Source organism: Mastomys coucha, unplaced genomic scaffold, assembly GCF_008632895.1.
Source record: "Mastomys coucha isolate ucsf_1 unplaced genomic scaffold, UCSF_Mcou_1 pScaffold12, whole genome shotgun sequence".
In the NCBI taxonomy this organism is placed as follows: Eukaryota; Metazoa; Chordata; class Mammalia; order Rodentia; family Muridae; genus Mastomys; species Mastomys coucha.
The window spans coordinates 27,970,352-27,979,474 of NW_022196894.1; the positions used below are offsets into that span (position 1 = coordinate 27,970,352).

General features: G+C 47.7%; 1 protein-coding gene and 1 long non-coding RNA gene across 3 annotated transcripts in view; one reads left to right on the forward strand and one right to left on the reverse strand.

The window, feature by feature from the left end:
- Nucleotides 1-645, reverse strand: part of Atp13a3 (ATPase 13A3) — a 74,282-nt gene extending 73,637 nt beyond the window's left edge. For both annotated transcript variants that reach the window (XM_031363583.1, XM_031363579.1), the window contains exon 1: nucleotides 165-645. The gene's annotated coding sequence lies outside the window, so the exon portion shown is untranslated. The remainder of the gene's footprint in view (nucleotides 1-164) is intronic.
- On the forward strand, nucleotides 646-1,582 carry LOC116085787. The gene is made up of 2 exons (XR_004116725.1): nucleotides 646-893; nucleotides 1,175-1,582. It is a non-coding gene; the product is annotated as an uncharacterized LOC116085787 (long non-coding RNA).
- Nucleotides 1,583-9,123: the final 7,541 nt, after the last annotated feature.

The following is a 9,123-nucleotide window of genomic DNA, read 5'->3' on the forward strand; positions in this document are numbered from 1 at the left end:
CTCCCTGTTACACACCCCTTCCCAGAGAGGTGATGTCCGATTCGGGTCGAGGAAGCAGCCGTAGACCCAGCTGGTACCCGCCACCCGGGCGATGCGGTGCGCCTCCTCCAGCCTCCCCATCACCTTCACCTCTCGCCCCACACCCCGCTCGCCCAGTCACTCACCAGCCGCACCGCCGTGCCGCCTTCTCCGCGGCCTCCCGGCCCGGGCAGCCAAAAGGCCGCAGGGGGCCGGGGGGCCGCTTTCGCCACCGCCGCCGCCTCTCCTCAGCCCAGCCCCATCACCCACGGCCGGCGCCGGCGGCCGCGGGTCGCTCGGGCTCGAGGGTCCGCCGCCGCGCGTCGCGGCTCGGGCTGTGGGAACAGAGGCGCCGCGGCGGGGCCCGGGCCGCACCGGGTGCAGGAGCGTCTGCGCTCCGCTGTCGGCGCCTGCGGCGGCGGCGGCGTGCAGCCGGGCAGGGCGAGAACAAGGGAGCGCGGCTCGGAAGACCGACCGGGGAGGAGGGGCGGTCTGTGCGGCGAAGCGGCCTCCCGCCGTCGGCGACGAAGCGGACCCCCTCCCCGCGGCCACGGCGCCCGGTCACGCTGCGGGGAGGGCCGGCGGGCACACGGGGAGCGCCCCGCGAGCTCAGGACTCCCGCGCCGGATGTGAGGTCACGTGATTGCCTCATCCCAGCGCCCAGCGCGGAGGGGCCGTCAGGGGGCGGGGCGACTCTCCGGTCCCGCCCACTTCGTCGCCTACGGGCCCCCAGCCCGCCTAAGCAAGAACTGCTGGCGGGATGCTGCTGTACTGGACTCATTTTGCTGGAGGCGGTCAACTCTGTGTGGCCTGCCGTGCAAGGAGATCGTAGTCCAGACCCCCCATTTTCTAAACAAAGGCACTGAGGCCCAGTGGTAAGTGCAGACTTGTCTAGGACGGCAATCAAAAGGACGCCTGTGCTAGCAAGGTGGAGAGCAAAGTCCTAGCTCCTGACCCAGATTCTTTACCTCCTTTATCCCCCACCTACACCAAAAAGAACACTTTAATTCCAGTGGAAGTGGGGTCCAGCCCGCGGGCGTGGGGCAGAGAACAAGTCAGGTAGGCAAGAGAAAGCCTCCACACGGGAGACAGCCCGGCCTCAGGGAGGAGTTGATTCCGACTGAGCTTGAAGCAAATTAAATACTTCCCTCCACAGGAGATTTATCTTGGGGCACTGCTCCGCCCGGATGTTCAAATCGCGGTTTTGGTTTCCGCTGCCTTCCGCTCCCTGTCGAGCGCGGGAAGCTGAGCCTGCCACCTGCTGCCTCCAGCTCCGCCATCTTTCCACTCTAAGTCTACCTCACCTGCATCCCAGACTGGCCATCACTCGTTATTGTTCTCCTGCCCTCCTACGAACATAACTTTTAGCTGCTTGACTGTCTTAGAGGAGGGAACAGCTTGTGCTCAGCTCCTGTTCCCATACTGGGGCACAGTCCACCAGGGGGATGGAGCATCCAGTCTCTTGGTCTGCAGCAGAGAGTGGCACCTCATTTGGGTCGGTAATGTGCCCCAGATACATTGCCCTAATATACTTTATTGGGAACAGTAAAGATGCTACTCCTGCTTTCCAGCCGCCATGGAATTCTTTTTTACCAGGTGATGTGGACATCACAGTAAATGAAGATGAGCCACAGCTGTGTATTCCCAGCGCCTGCTCACCATTGTGTTTCGCCCTCAATGCGTTTCCTAGCTCACTTGTGCTGGAGTAAGTAAATGGTATAGGATTGAGGAAGTTCTGGTAAGGCTGAACAAACCCTGCACACACTCCTTCCAACTTCCTTAGCAGCTGGTTATTTACCAACTGCTAAGTTTAAACAAGTGCAATTTTAAACAAGGGCAAGCCTTACCAGGTCCTATAAATAAAACTGTCTAGCCAACCATCCACTTAGAATGCCCTCTTCAATTAGCCATCAAGTATTTCTGACCCTCTTAAGTACACCTCTTAAACAGTGGTCTCCCCCTGGCTGCCTCTACTTCCTCATTCCTCAACTCTTGGCAAACTGACCACAGAGAGAGAGAGAGAGAGAGAGAGAGAGAGAGAGAGAGAGAGAGAGAGCGCTTTTAATTCTGCTCAATTGACCGTAACCCTTGACCTTGACCTTCATATCCTCCACCATTGGGGCAGAACTGTCATCAGTGCTACCTCTCCGGCATCTCTCTGCCACATTACACACTGTGGGTGTTCTCACCTTCTGAAATTACTCTACCGCCTCAGCTTGCAGATGATTTTGCTCTCCCAGTTGTCAAGTCTCTGTAACTAAGACCTCTGCCTTCCTCAGGGGCACCAATTGTGAAGCAGCACCGGAAATGCAGGGCAGCACCCTAGGCCCCCAGCTGTGCCCCCTTGGCTTCACTCAACTCTGAGAGGATCATCTCCACCCTTGCTTTGAACTCCCACATCAGCCAGATGCCTTTTACAAAACAAAATCAAATATCCAACTGCCTGTCATGCATCTCTGTGGAAAGCTCACAGAGAAATACCAACAGTGTGTCCAAGACTGAACTAGTCCTCTGCCTTTAGAACTGCCCCTCCCAAAACTATTAGCACCACCATCGCATAACCATCTGAATTAGGAATGGATGAGTCACCCATGATGAGTCACCAAGCCCAATCTGCTTCACGTCAAATTCCTACCTCCATTTCCCTGGCACCCAGTCTTTCTAAGCTATGCTGCTTTGGCAGCCTCCAAAAGCCTTCTTTGGATGAACATATTCTCCACCCTGCCTCCAAAGTCCTGTATAAAATGCACAACTAAGGTCAATGCACTCAGGCTTTCTTTTTTCTTTTTTCTTTTTTTTTTTTTTTAGTTTGCTATTACATGTATTTGTCGGGGTCAGAGACATATCATGGCACAAGAGCGGATGTCAGAGGGCAATCTTTTGGAGTTGGTTCTCTGGTTGCCTGCTGTGGGTCCCAAGGATGGAACTCAGGTGATCAGGCTTGGTACCTGCCTGCCATTCCACAGGCCAGCACTGGGGTTTTAAAAGACATTTTGAGCCCATGCTTAGTGACCCATGCCTGTAAAATCGGCACTTGGGAGGTAGAAGCAAAGTGAATTTAAAACCAGCTTGGACTATATGAGACCCTGTCTCAAGACAACAAACAGACAAACAAACTTGAAAAGCCCAGACTTCAACCAAATTTTTCTTTTCTTTTATTTAATATTTATTTATTTATTTAATATGGTGAGTACACTGTTGCTATCTTCAGACACACCAGAAGAGAGCATCAGATCCCATTACAGATGGTTGTGAGCCACTATGTGGTTGCTGGGAATTGAACTCAGGACTTCTGGAAGAGCAGTCAGTGCTCTTAATTACTGAGCCATCTCTCCAGCCCAACCAAAATTTCAAACTAAGACAACTCACATGTATGAGTGTTTTGCCTGCATGTATGTCTGTGTACCACATACCTGCCTGGTACCCTTTGGGGCCAGAAGAGGTTGTCATCTCCAAGTACTGGAGTTACAGAGAGGTATAAGCTGCTATGTACGTGATAAGAATTGAACCTGGATCTTCTGGAAGACTGTCAGTTCTCTCCAGTCTGTTATTTATTTTTGAGACAATATCCCTCTATGTCATCTTGTCTGATTGGAACCCGCTGTGTACCCCAAAATAGCTTAAAAATTTCTGGCAGTCCTCCAGTGGGTGCTGAGACTTAGGCTTGTTCCACTTCACCCACCATCTCTCCCTCTTTGAGACACCTTTCCTATCAATTATGTTTGATTATGTTGTCTTGGAATTCTTCTTCTTCATTACTCCTCCTTGCTCCTTTGTCCTTTCTCTCTCTCTCTCTCTCTCTGACACACACACTCTGCCTGAAAGCCAAAGATAACCTCTAATGTATGCAATAACATATTCTTCTCAGGTATCCTTGTCTACCATGGCTGTAGCTATCATCTGCTTGCACATTAATAACTCTCAATTGCATCCCCACAGCCCATTCCTTTCTTGCAAGACTCAGGACCATACATACCTCCCTGCCTACCTTGGTTGTTGTTTAAGATTTATTTTATTTTTTAAATTGTATGGTAGGAGTGAGGTGAGCATGTACATGCAGATGACCATGCACAGAAGGCCAGAGGTACTAGACCTCCTTGAGATGGAGTGTTTGTGAGCCATCCAATATGGATACTAAGAATTGAACTTGGATCCTTGGAAAGAGCAGCTAGTGCTCTCAACCACTGTTGTCTCTCCAGTCCTATTATTTTCTTCTTTTGTTGTTGGTTGGTTGTAGAGTCCTGCCTGGCCTTGGAAGACATATGATGGTTCCCCACCACTGGAGCAGAGCTAGCAGGACATGGGTCTCCCAAAGTGTTATGGTTGGTATGGGAATGGGATTTGTTTGTTTGTTTAAGTTTATTTATTATTATTTGTAAGTATGTGTAAGTAGCTGTCTTCAGACACACCAGAAGAGGGTGTCAGATCTCTTTATGGATGGCTGTGAGCCACCATGTGGTTGCTGGGATCCGAATTCAGGACCTTCAGAAGAGCAGTCAGTGCTCTTAACCGCTGAGCCATCTCTCCAGCCTGGATTTGTTTGTATAATAAGTATATTTTGCTTCATGTTCCTTCTTCAGGAAATGTTCTCCCTTCCAAGCTTAATGACTTCATGATAATTAGAAGCAGCACAAGTCTGGGAGGTGAGGCTGTGTCTAATATTCCTTAACAAAATGTAAATACTAGGGCCTTCAGGACAACCCTTAAGGCTGTGGGAAAGAACTCTGAAAACGTGAGTTCAAGAATATATAATTTCTCATGGGGGCTAAAGAGATGGCTCAGTGCTTAAGAGCATTGTTCTGCTCTTCCAGAGGTCCTGAGTTCAATTCCCAGCAGCCACATGGTGACTCACAACCATCTGTAATGGAATCTGATGCCCTCTTCTGGTGTGTATGAAGACAGCTACAGTGTACTCATGTAAATAAAATAAATCTTTTTTTTAAAAAAGAATATAATTTCTCAACTATGCAAAATATAAGGATGCAATATGAATTGTATGAGCAGCTTCACAGACCTAAAAGAACAGAGACAACTGCACTAATGACCCAGCTGATCAGAAAGATATTAAGGAAGGAAATAAATAGATAAATAGTGGAGATTGCAGGGCAAGATCCCACTCAGCTAGCTTATTATCTGTGCTTACAAAAGCAGGCAGATCTCTGAATTAATTTGCTGTGTTAAAAGAAAAAAAATGTACTTGCTGTCTCTTCTAAGAATCAAGGGGCTAAGGTTATAAAATGCTGACTCATGGGATATCAAAAGGGAACCTGAGGTAATGATTGAATTGATACACAAATAAAAAAACTGGGGTTTGGTTTGAAGGACTGAGCTATTTACACACTGGAGCTGTCTGGAGAGCCATCTCAAGCAGAAGACAGACCTGTCAGCTTGCACCCACACGACTGACTTCAAGTCATTTCTCCCCAACACCCCTTCCTTGGGATCCCCTCTCTAGGCTGAGGCTGGTTCTTGGCAGATGGTTGTTGGCTAGTTTCTTTGGCTTTTTGTTTTTGTTTTTTGAGACAGGATCTTTCTACATAATCTTTTCTGCCCTGGAACTCACTATATAGAACAATCTAGCCTAGAATTAAGAGCTCCACCTGTTTTTGACACTTTTTTTTTTTAAAGATTTATTTTGTTTATTTTATGTGTATGAGTGAGTACAGATGGCCGTGAGTCATCATGTGTGTGGCTGCTGGGAACTGAACTCAGGACCTCTGCTGGCCCCACTCACTCCAGCCCTGCTCTCTCCAGCGTAATACACTGTAGCTGTCTTCAGACATACCAGAAGAGGATGTCAGATCTCATTATGTTACGGGTGGTTGTGAGCCACCATGTGGTTGCTGGGATCCAAACTCAGAACCTTTGGAAGAGCAGTCAGTGCTCTTACCCGCTGAGCCACCTCGCCAGCCCCCTAGGCATGTCTCTTAAATATATTTTTTTTCTAAAGGGGGGGTATCTTCTGTTTCCCAGTCTGGCCTTGAATTTGTTCTGTAGACAAAGGTGACCTTGAAATTCTGATCCTCCTGACTCCATTCACTGAAACCTGGTTTCTGTAGTGCCAGAGACAGAACCCAGGGCTTTGTGAAGGCTACACACGCATTTGACCAACAGAGCTGCACCCCAAGCCCATTTTTCCTTGCTTTGAGCAGGGTTTATGAATCCTAGGCTTTCTTTGAATTTGCTATGAAGGTCAAGGTAACCATGACTTACTTCCTCTACCTCCCAAGGGCCGGGATTAGTATGTGCAATCAGGCTGACTAATGTACTACATTTTCTTTACCCACTTCTGTCAGGGGACACCTCTATATTCTGTATCTTGGCTATGGTAAACCTCATTACCTGGAATGTGAGAATACAGGCATCCCAGTTGTTGGATGATTTCATTTCCCTTTGGATGTCATTCTTTGTACCTCCTATCTTCCGCTAGCCACTGACAACCTAATAACATGTCTATTACAAATCTGTCCACCTCTCTCTGTATCCGTCACTGCTGGAACAATCTCAGTCACCTCCATCGCTCACCCAGAACCATTGCAGCTACCTCCAACTGGTTTCTGCACTGTCACCCTTGACACTTGCAGTCATTCTCACATCCTGACCAGAGTGTCACTGAGCATTGGAGCATAGCTACCGATGACAATTTTCAATGGCTGCCCATATTGCTAGGAATAAAATGTAAACCTTGTAGGCCTGTGACGTCCAAGCCTTTCCCCTTTTGCTCGGCAACCCTCACCCCGGGTCCCCTGTCCACCTTCCTCATCTCTGTCACATGGTCCTCTCTCAGTTCCTCATATACACCAAGCTCTTTCCTGCCTCAGAGGCTTTGCACAACTGTCTCCCCCTTCCCTTTTCTCCTCTCATAGCCTTACTCCTAGGAACTCAGCTCTGACTTAAACACTCACACATCAGATGTTGAGAAGGTGGCCAGCCAGCCTTTCTCTTCCTTCATTTTTCTATCATCTCCCTTTGTAATCATTGTCACCGTTTTACTTGCAGGTATATTTATTTAAATCTGTCCTTCCTGTTAAGCTATGACTTCTGGGAAGATGGAGACCATAGACTGGCTGTATAGCACAATGGCAAGGCACTGCTGGGCAACCACAAGGCCTTGGGTTCAATCCCCAGCACTAACAGGAAAGAAAAAAAAAAAAAAGATAGGCCCATGTGTGGTTATATTTGTGGTTCCAGTATCTTTCTAGAAGAGACATTGAAATTGAAGATGAGGGGCTAGTAAGCTGGCTCAACAGGAAAAATCACTTGATATACAACCTGGCAATGCAAAATTCAACCCTAGGAGCTCACATGAAAGGTGGAAGGAGAGAACCAATGCCACATACTAGTCCTCTGGCCTCCACATGTGCACAGCTACACACACCACCCCCCACCCGACTCACATATATAACTATGTTAGTAAAATTTGTTTGTTTGTTTGTTTGTTTGTTTATTTTTCGAGAGACAGGGTTTCTCTGAGTAGCCCTGGCTGTCCTGGAACTCACTCTGTAGACCAGGCTGGCCTTGAACTCAGAAATCCACCTGCCTCTGCCTCCCAAGTGCTGGGATTAAAACATTTTAAATTTTTTAATTTTCTGAAGTGACAGCTGGGTGTCCTGGCACACTCCTATAATCTTGGCATGAGGAGCAGGAGTTCGAGGCCAGCCTTGGCTATACAGTGAATTTGAGGCCAAGGCCAGCAGTGGTTCTCAGCCTGTGGGTCAGCACACCTTTAGGGGTTGAATGATTCTTCCACAAGGGTCTCATATTGGATATCCTGCATATCAGATATTTACATTACAATTCATAATAGTACCAAATTACAGTTATAAAGTAGCAACAAAAATAATGTTATGGTTGGGGGGTCACTACAGCATGAGGAGCTGTATTAAAGGGTTGCAGCATTAGGAAGGTTAAAAGCCACTGCTTTAAAGTCTAGAGTCCCAAGTTAGTTAGTTACCTGCTCCTTTCTTTATTTTCCCTTCTTTCCTTTCTTCCTTCCTCCCTCCCCTCCTTCCTTTTTTCATGTTTAGCTACTGCTAGAATCCAACCTTGGGCTTTGTGCCTACATCTATTTCACTAAGCTACATTCCACCCAATGTACTAGTCCTCTAGAGTTTGCAGGAACGCATCCACAGTTGCATTGTCTAGAGCAGTTTTTAGTCTATGAGAGAGGTGAGGAACTGTGATAAGGGACCTATGGACCAAACACCACCTGGCTCTCTACAGAGAATGCTTACTAACTTCTGTGAGATCCTACCTGTGTGTATGGGGTGAGACATTGGTTACTAATTGTGGGTTACTAATTGGTTTGGAAGTGACCTCTGCTGACAAGTGACAAATGACAATAAGACAAGTGAGCATAATGTCAGTCCAGTGACTCTACCACCATTGGGTCAGTGAAACGGCATTCTTAATAGCATAAGGTGGGACCATTGATGACAAATAATCCACAAAAATCTGCGTGTTAAGGCCTTGAGCAGATGTCTTTATCATCCAGCTTCTCAAGAGTGTTTTTCTCATTCTTTTTTTGGTTTTGGTTTTGGGTTTTTTTTTGGGGGGGGGGGATGTTGAGACAGGGTTTCTCTGGGTAGCCCTGGCTGTCCTGGAACTCACTCTGTAGACCAGGCTAATCTCAAACTCAGAAATCCGCCTGCCTCTGCCTCCCAAGTGCTGGAATTAAAGGCATGTGCCACCACTACCTGGCTGTCTTTCTCATTCTTAATAAACTGTGTCTCTCCAGAGAGAACACACACACATACACACAGAGGTGGGGGGGGGGGCGGGAGAGACAGAGACAACATTTATGTTTCCTACTTCTTGGGATCCCAGTATCTTCTGGTTTAAATGAACTCAGCCAGGCCTGCTAACCTATAATTGCAGTCACTTTGGGAGAATGAAGCAGAAGGGTATAAATTCATGGTATGCCAGGGCTACAAAGAAACCTAAAGGTCAAACTGGATAATTTAGCAAGACCCTGTGTATCAAACATATCCGTAATCCCAGCAGTTAGGTGACAGAGATAAGAGAATCAGGAATTTTGGCTGTGCATGTGTTAGGGGAACATAAGTATTCTGCTTATCTTGCATGAGGCTCTAGGTTCAACCTTGA